Source organism: Durio zibethinus, chromosome 26 (genome assembly GCF_047325235.1).
Source record: "Durio zibethinus cultivar Kanyao isolate XHJ-2024 chromosome 26, ASM4732523v1, whole genome shotgun sequence".
Classification (NCBI taxonomy): domain Eukaryota; kingdom Viridiplantae; phylum Streptophyta; class Magnoliopsida; order Malvales; family Malvaceae; genus Durio; species Durio zibethinus.
Window position 1 is genome coordinate 14,019,138 of NC_143187.1, and position 9,737 is coordinate 14,028,874.

Sequence of the window (9,737 nt, forward strand, 5' to 3'; positions counted from 1 at the left end):
CCTTGAGGCATTGGGCAAATTGAATAAAGAAAAGTTGGTCCTCTATATCCTTCAAGTTATGGCCCATATCAAGCCCGATCCACTCAAGTTTTCCATCATAACAGTTTGCATTTTTTATAGGTTATACTTACTCAGAAATGTCACCAGCACCTAATAAAGGGAATGTCTAAAGCTACAACCTTGCCCTTGCTGAAAAAGTAGTTGAACTAGTCTAAATTCTTAATTTGGATGTCCCAAAAGAGAAATTAAAAATGATTGAAGCTTTGGAATTTTCAAAAGCTGATCACAAGATGATCATGCTCAAGGAGAGCTTGTGAGCTACTAAAAAGATAGATTTTTATGGCTCCATAGATGCTGCCAGCCTTTATTTGGTCTCAGATGTTGTTATACCTCCAAAATTTAAGGTATCAAAGTTTAAAAAATATGACAATATGAATTGTCCCATATGTATGTTATAATATATTGTCATAAGATGGCAGCTTATGCTAATAATGAGAAATTACACATACATGTATTTTAGGATAGTTTGAATGATTCTACTATAAGATGGTATGTCCAATTGGACAAAACTCATCTCAGTCCTGGAAAGATTTGGCTCACTCTTTCATCAATTAATACCGTCACATAATTGATTTAGCCTCTGATAACCTTTCTTTATAAAGCATAGAGAAGAAGGCAACAAAATTATTAAAAAAATATGCTTAATGATAGAGGGATATGGTGCTCAAACTTCAAACTCCTCTGATTGAGAAAAAAATAATTGTCCTATTCTCAAGTGCCTTAAAAGTACCCTATTATGAGAAGATGATAGGGAATATAATAAAGAACTTTGCTAACATGGTAATCTCAGAGAAAATTATTGAAAATGTCATTAAAAGTAGTAAGATTGAGAAAAAAAAAAGGGTCAGCAGTACCAATAAAAGGGGGATGCCAAAGAAGAAAAAAGTTGAAGTCCAAGCTGTAAGTTTTAAAAGGTAACAATTTTGAGGTTATACTCCATATCCAACACCTATTCATCCTGATTACTACCTAGCAATCAATAATATTGCACAAGTCCTTTACTAGCCTCATTACCCAACCATGAATAATATCTACCCAAGCCTTTATCAACCAGCTTTTCAAGCATTTACATATGGGTTTAATCCTATCATTACACCAGTTTCAAGGCCTAACAGTTAATCGAGTAGTTTAGGAAGATCCAGAGGCAACCAAGAGAAAGCTCACATTAATTCTATCCCAATAACTTATATTGAGCTATTCTCAGAATTGGTTAAAAATGACTTGGTATCTCCAATTCTTTTGGACTTGTTAAAGTCACCCTATCCCAAATGGTATAATGTTAATACCATATGTGATTGTCATATTAGGAATGTAGGTCATTTTATAAAAACTTGCCCAACTTTCAAAAGTAATATGCAAAGTTTAATTCTAGTAAGCTACTTGATCTTTAACGAATTAAGAGAGATGAATGTCCATAAAAGCCCTTTGCGTGATCACCTAGGGCCATAATTTTAGGAAGGTTAATTAGAATTCTTACCATTTTAGGATTTCTTTAGAATATGGATCTCTTTTATGTATTTAGATTTCATCTTATTTTTCATTATTTTAATAAAAGTGGTAGATTTTATGCATTTTCAAGATATTTTCTCTTTTTTGTGAATCACCATTATATACTTTTACCTTTTCATATCTTTTCCCATATCCATTTTTTGATTCCAAATAATGGATGTTAAGACAATCATGACAACAATTTAGGATTCGATTTTGAAAACATCATTCATGATGATCTTATTAATAAATTACAATTGTTGATTTATTGTGACTGCTGAATAAAAAAAGATAAATTTGGTGAAAAATTTTGAAAGTGATACAATATATGATTTTTACAGTGGTTTATTCACAAGTCTATTCTTAGTTAATCAATGTTCTACATTAAGAGTATTCATGTTGAAAATGATAAATGGTCATTTTTCTTTTACCTTTCACAAAAAGAGTAAAATTATCCTTTGCTATCTTATTTGAGCTTGATAAAATTTTTTTTCAAAAGCTCTAACCAAGGATCAACCCTACACTAGGGACAAAGTTTGAAAAGCTTGTTTATGAAAAAAATGAGGATCCTTAGTGATTTTAAGGGCAAAACCCTTTTGTACTTAAATCTTTCTTAAAAAATAATGAAAAATAAAAAAAAAAGAAATAGATGGGCAAAATATCAAGGTGCTTTACATAGAAAAATGAGTCTTAGTTTGATTACCTTTTAAATATAGTTTAGGCCTATTTTATCTGTTTCTTTCATAACCCCTTACCATAGCTTAAGTTATATCCCTTAAAAATCTACTTTGATTGAATGTGAATACTTAAATTAGAAAATCATAAATTAAACTAAGGCAGATTTGCCAACAAATTATTTTAGATTTTGATCAAAGTATCACTGTTAGATCAAAAGGGAAAGAGAAATCAGAAGAAAATATGAGAAAAAATGTGCAAAAAATTGAAAAAAAAAAAAAGAAAAAAGAAGATTTAAACTAAAAATCTGAAAGGGCAATTTAAGTAAAAAAAATAAAGACTTGAAAAAGAGCTTCATGTGAAGATCCCAGGAATATGGATAATGATTGGCTCAATGATCAAGGATATTGATGGAATGTGTATTTAAGAAAGAATTTAGAGTTATAGTTCAAGATTGTATGAACATGCATTATTCTGGATGTTGATATACCATTTCAATAGTTACAACATTTTGTTTTCATACTTTTTTTTTTATAATGAAGACCTAATTTTCTTATTCTTTACCAAATGTACATCTCCTCAATAAGTTAAAGAAATGTATCATGTTTGTCATGAATTAGAATGGTAATAAATAAATGAATGGTAATGGCCATAAAATAGTTGTCCATTTTTTTTTTTTAAATCCAAGATGAAAGAAGTGAAATAAGCTTGAAAAAATAATTTGAAAAGGCTAAATAAAATGACCCAATGATGACCATAGCAATGGATCAATCGATATAACTTGTGAATTGGGACCAGATGAGAAAAATAATAAGAATCAGTTGACAAAATTTATTTTGAAATTATTAGTATTTAGAAGCTAAGAAAGAATGGTGGAGTCTTGAAAGCTTTGTTACCATAATTGGAATTTCATGGCATTGATGTAATGACATTTGTATTACATCCATTATGTTTACATTGCATTTAAATCCTTGATAATTATATTTGCATTATGGTTGGAGCATGTATTTGCATCATGTAGGGAACATTTGAATCATTGTATGACATTTGCATTTGCATTATTCAGTGAGACTATGGATTTTTTGCATTTGCATCATTTAGAATGCATTTGCATTATTAGCATGATGTTTGTCTTTATTGGGAGAAAATGTTTGACTTTCGATTCCTCGAATGAGGAAGATATTTCATGTTGATATTTTTAGACAATGAAAACTTTTCAAACTTTTAAAGTTATAGAGCCTTTGTTTAAAAGAGTTTTTTAAATAAGAATCTTTGAAAATTTTGGATATGAAACCCTAAAATTTTTTTGAATGAGATTCTTTGGGTGTGAAGCCATAAAGTTTTTGAAAAAGAACCTTTGAATTTTGGATGTGAATCTAAAAAAATTTTTGAATATGAATTTCTAAAAAAATTTTGAATATGAATTTCTAAATTTTTTCGAATGTGAATCTTTGAAATTTGGGTGAGAATTTCTTAAATTTTTTGAATGTAAATTTTTTAATTTTAGATGTGAATCTTTAAAATTTTTTGAATATGAATCTATGAAATTTTAGATGTGAATCCCTAAGTTTTTCGAAGGAAAATCTTTTACTTCAAGATGTGAAACCCTAAAATTTTTTAGATGAGAATTTCTGAAATTTTGGTTGTGAAATATTAAAGTTTTTGAATGTGAATTTTTGAAAATTTTGATGTAAATCTCTAAAAAAAATTTTAAAAAGATCTTTAAATTTTAAAGGTAAGCCTAGAAATCTTTGATGTGAATCCAAGAATTTTTTGTATGAAATTTTAAATATTTTGAATACGAATCTTTGAATATTGTCTATGAAGTATAGTTTGCAAATCTTTACAAATTTGAAATTTTTACAGATCTGAAAGTCTTACGAATCATTGATTTCTTATGAATCTAAAATTTGTGTGAATCTGAAAGTTTTATGAATCTTCCAACTCTTGCAAGTCTGAATCTCTTATAAATTCTTGCAAATCTAAAAGTCTTACGAATGTTTGAGCTCTTGTAAAATTAAAATTCTTGCAAATCTGAAAATTCTTACTAATATGAATTATTACAAATCTTCTATTCTTACGAATTTGAAAAATCTTACAAATTTGAAACCTTTGCAAATTTAGAACCTATGCCAAATTTGAAATCCTTGTAAATATGAAACTTTTGTGAATCTGGAACCTCTAAGAATCTTGAATCATTTACAAACTTTTAGAATTGTTGTGAAACTTGAAATTCTTGCAAACTTTTGTGAATCTTGACTTTTGGCGAATTTTGAAATCATTACGAATTTTTTATGAATCTTGGATATTGGAATCTTTTAATTTTTGTTATGGAACCATGCGAATCTTTGTAGTTTGTAGACCCTTTAATTTTTAAATTGTGAATTTTTGGATTTCAAGCTAAAATTTTTTTGAACCTAGGTGAATAGATGTCTTTTAATATTTCTTATTTAAAGTTTTTAAAGTTGTTTAGCCTCTGTTTAGAGGAATCTATTTCTTAATTCATTCTTTTTAAAAAAATTACATGCCTCTGTTTAGAGAATTCTTGAGTTGAACCGAACACAATGGTTATCTATGTCTTTGCACAATTCCTATTTCATAGAAAATGTACAAATAGGGGTAGCTGTAGACACTATATTTTGTTCAAAAATTTTTTTAATCGAAAACAGACTTCGACAATAAATTAGGCCTAATTGGAAAGTTTTATGTCCAATAGGAAAAATTTTAATTTGATTGATTGATTTATTTAGTTATTTATTTATTTATTATTATTATTATTATTATTTTGTTTAATTTTACTTGTTTTAAAAAAGGTAAAAAAGAAGTCAAAAGTCTAAAAAAAAGATATAAAAAATGTGGGATTCAATCCCAAAAATCAAGTTTAGGGGAAAGAGGAAACTAAATCACAAATATTGAACCAACTTTTAAGGAATAAATCAAGTTATAAATGGTATTGAATTTGTTTGTGACTAATTCAACCTTTGATTAGTGAATAAAATCCCTAAGATTTCTGATAAGAAACCTTATAAATCATGCCTAAAATCACACAAAGAAAGAGGGAAGGAATTAAAAGTTTCCTTTGGTTTTCTGTTCTGGGTTGGTCTCTTGTGAACTTTGGGATTTATTTTTGGATTGTGGTTTCTTTTTGGGGTTTGGATTTGGTTTGAATAGACATTCTATTTGATTTCTATAGTTAGGATTTTTGTTCTGATCTTTTGCTTTTTTGGTTAGAATTTTTGGTTAGGAATTTGGATTCAGAATTTTTTAGAATTTTGGCAATTTTTCTGAGATTAGATTCAAGTTCTGGGTTTTTGGATTTTTTTCCTCTTTTTTTTTGGGTTTCTGTTCATATTTTTGGGTTTTTTTATGAATTTTTTGGCAAAAATATGAATTTCACGGTGGAGTCATAACAACCAGAGAGGATAAGACGACGATCGTTTTTTGGGTTTGGTTTGAAGTTCTTGACGGTTGGTTGAATTTTTTGGCTGGGATATGAGGGTTTTAAAGTTTTTGGTCAAGGCTTCTAAAGAGAAGATAGAGCAAAAAAAGGGCTAGAAAGAGAAAGAAGAAAATGGATAACTAAGAAAAAGGCTGAAACTTGACTTTTTATACCCACATCAAAATGGCGTCATTTTGGTAGAGAGGTTGATCCACATGAATTGTAGAGATCCGTGCCTTGACCCGTTTGTGACCGAACCCGTAGTGTAGGTTTTCCTCTTTCTTTTTTTCGTTTATCTTTTGTTTTGATTATTTTTTCTATTTTATTTTAATATATTATTTTAATATTTTTATATTTATTATTTTAAATGATTGATTGAGTTAATAAGATGAGAAAAAGTTTATTTTTGCATGATGTCTTTGTTAATTTTTTTTTAATTCTTATTTTGGCATGAGTTTAATATATTAATTGTATGATATTTTATATTAGTTACATGATAATTTATATTATTGCTTGATCATATTATTTTTGCATGGTTATTATTATTACATGATATATTATATTATTATTGCATGAAATTATTTACATGATGATTTTTTATTTATTTTAATTGATTTTTTTCTTTTCAAATTAAAAAAAATGTTTTAAAAAAATGTTTTTTTATTTGTCAAACTATTGGAAGATTTAAATCTTGAATTAAGTTTTATCAAACCATTAAAAGACTTAATAAATTTTCTTAAAATATATATATTTTAAAAATCTTACCAATAGATTAGAAAATAATTCTTGATAAAAAATCTTACCAACAAATTGAAAAATATTTTTGAGAATAAATTGTTTTTACAAGTAAAATTTTTTTACAACAAAAAGATTCAATGAATCAAATGACAGAATCTCTTCAAAGTAAGACATTAGTCTCTATGAATACTCTTAAAGTAAGAAAATTATCTTAAATTACTATCAAACTATTAGAGTAATTTTAATGTCAATTTTAATAATTAAATTTTTGATAAAATTATAAAAAAAGCTTCATGGCTTAAATAATTTGAAATTAAATTAGTATCATTTTTTGAATGGACGTTATGAGAGTGTTATAACTTTTCTCATACGTAATTATACTCTTGAAACTAAGTTTTGATTTTGTAAACTAAAATCTACTATTTAAATATGCTTAAATCAATCTTAAGACTTCTCTGTAAATGGAACAGATTTAATTGGGTGATTAATTGCACTTTAACAAAAATGATTGATGATAACTCTTTAAATCTATATTTAACAATGAATTCATGGATCTATACATTATAACAGTGTGCATTGAAAAAAAAAATCACTTTTGTATATGAGTTTTGAAACTTAAGTAGATTTTCCTTCTAATTCCAAACTTTTACATGATAAACATAAGATAAATAGAAGGGAAGGAAAAATTAATTTCCTCTTTTAGTAGTAGTGGCCCAATCCAATTCAGCATTAATTCCAATCTCCTAATTGAGTACCTTTGAATACCTGAAACTTATAAAACTCAAGACCACCACACGCTGCTCGAGTAGGAGTTGCCACTTGCAAGTGAAAAACACATTATCCCTATTTTCTTCGTGTAATATTTTGGACTGAAATTCCCCACGCATGAAATAAAAGTGCTAATTAATCTGTCGAAAATTATCCACCAATCAATAATAGAGAATTTTGGCACTTGGTATATATGGAAATTAAATTAGCTTTTATATGCTAAGAAATCTTAGACTTTGCCAAAAGAAGTAAAAATAAAAAAAATTGTCAATTTAATAATTAAGTTACAAAATAACAAAAATTGTTATAAATTTTAAGTATTAAATTAATAAAATTTTCATTCTTAATTATTTTCGTTCTCTTAATGTTAATTTACTTACTGTTTAGGCATTGCCAAGTATCAGACGTGATAAACTTGTTGGAGCTTCAAGCTAACCAGACAAAGTACTTCATCTAATTGCCTTTATATTTCCACAATGACCAATTTGAATTATCCTTGTTCAAATGAAACACTTCCCACACAAATTTCCTGTTGTTAGTATAGTAGCAAGACAAGGCTTTGTTGCCTTTTCTTTTTTAATACTAATTTAAACAAAGATTAACCGTACAATGGAAAAAAAAAAAAAAGATTACGGATGCGCCGTAAAGAAAGCCCAAAACATGAAGTCAGCTCAAGTTTGGTCGGGTTGGAACACCTCATATCATACGAGCATGGCAAATTTACAATGGCATTATTGGAATTCGGATGTGTGTGGATTAAAGTTTTAGGCCCGAAGGAAGCGGAGACTGAGACCACTTAACTTTTCAAGGCCTCATCACATGGCAACCCCAACATTAACAGAATTTGGATTGGAATTGGATGGACATGGATCTCAAAAAACATGAATACATAACTACTTTTTACCTCTTCCATTGAAAGGTTATGGACTCTCTATTGATTTTCGATTAACAAATGGTCCAGATCATGTGGGGGCATACGTGGGCGGTGACCCTAAACTCCAAAGCCTGAGATGAATAGACGTGGTTAGATCGTATCGAGAAACCGTCGGTTCAAAATCATCCTCCTGTCCTGACTAACACTGAGGAATAATATATCCATTAAAGAAGAAAACATTACACCCAAGCCAACATCAACGTTGTTAGTAGCAATTAGTACTATTACAGTAACACCACTGAGGGCTGAGGATTGACCGGATTAATTCCCTCTGAAATTCACCATCCATGCTGTTTTTGTTCACCCATCCCCGTTGAGGGGAACGTGCTAGCTACGCTTTCTTTATTATATCCAGCCCTAGCTGGATTAGCTATATATATCCAAATTAGTATTAATATAATGGAGTACAAGAAAGAAAAAACCTCCTAGTAATAATTAAATAAAATCATCTTAAATTGAACTGAACTGATCACTGATTTGATTCGATCGGAGTTGATGGTGGACTCGGACGACGACTAGGAAGGGCATAATAACAACTACAACAACGAGTCATCAGCAAGAAAGCAAGATACGTTTTTGCCCATAGCTAACGTCAGCAGCAAGAGTGGACCATCCCTTACGCGTAAGAGGGGAAACACCCTTAAAATATATTTTTTAATGGGACAACGTCCCGTTTCGTCTCTGAATTATTAATTTTTTTTAGTGTGATACATAAATAAATTTTTTTTAATTAAATACTTAAATTATATTATCATATGTTAATTTATCTCAATTGTCAGTGTAGATAATTTTAAATAATGATGTGATATATAAATATTCAATAATATATTAATACATATAAAAATATTCAATTAATATTATATCAACATTAAAAAAATTTTAAATATTTTTAAAATATTTTGAAAATTTCTAAAAAAATTTTAGAAATTCTAAAACTTTTTACAAAAATTCTAAATTTAAAAAAAAATTTAAAACATTCAAAAATTTTAAAAAATTCTAAAAATTTTCTAAAAATTTAAAATAAATAAAAAATTAAAAAAACTTTAAAATTTTCAACAAATTCTACAAAATACTTAATAATTTATTTTATTTTATTTTTTAAAAATTAACTTTTTTTATTAAAATAATAAAAAATGAAAACAAAAATGGAAGAAAAACAAAAGAACAACACTCCCCAAAACCCCAAATTCATTCTAAAAAATTCCTAACCCAAATTGATAATCCCTTAACCGAAATAGAAAATTCCTTACCCAAATAAAAAAATCCCTTACCCTAAATCGGTCCCTTTTTGCTAAACATACCAGATTTTCTTACAAATTCCCATAACCTTTAACCCTAATTAAAAACTAAAAATTGTCTTTTGGGAACGAAGAAGAATTGCGAGATTTTTCTTATTTTGTTCCTAAAGGGTCGAGGGTTGACAGTTTAGATGATTTAACTTCCTTCATTCACTTACCACTAAATCTTCTCACTTTGACTACAATCTTTTTTTTTTTTTTTTTCTGCTTTTTTATATTTTCATAGAACTGAAGAGTGGAATACCCTAAAGCTAAAGTTATTGTTGAGCTATAGGTTTATCGCAACGATTGTTGCTTTTGTGATTATTTGACAAGTATCTTACTTTGCAGGCCATGA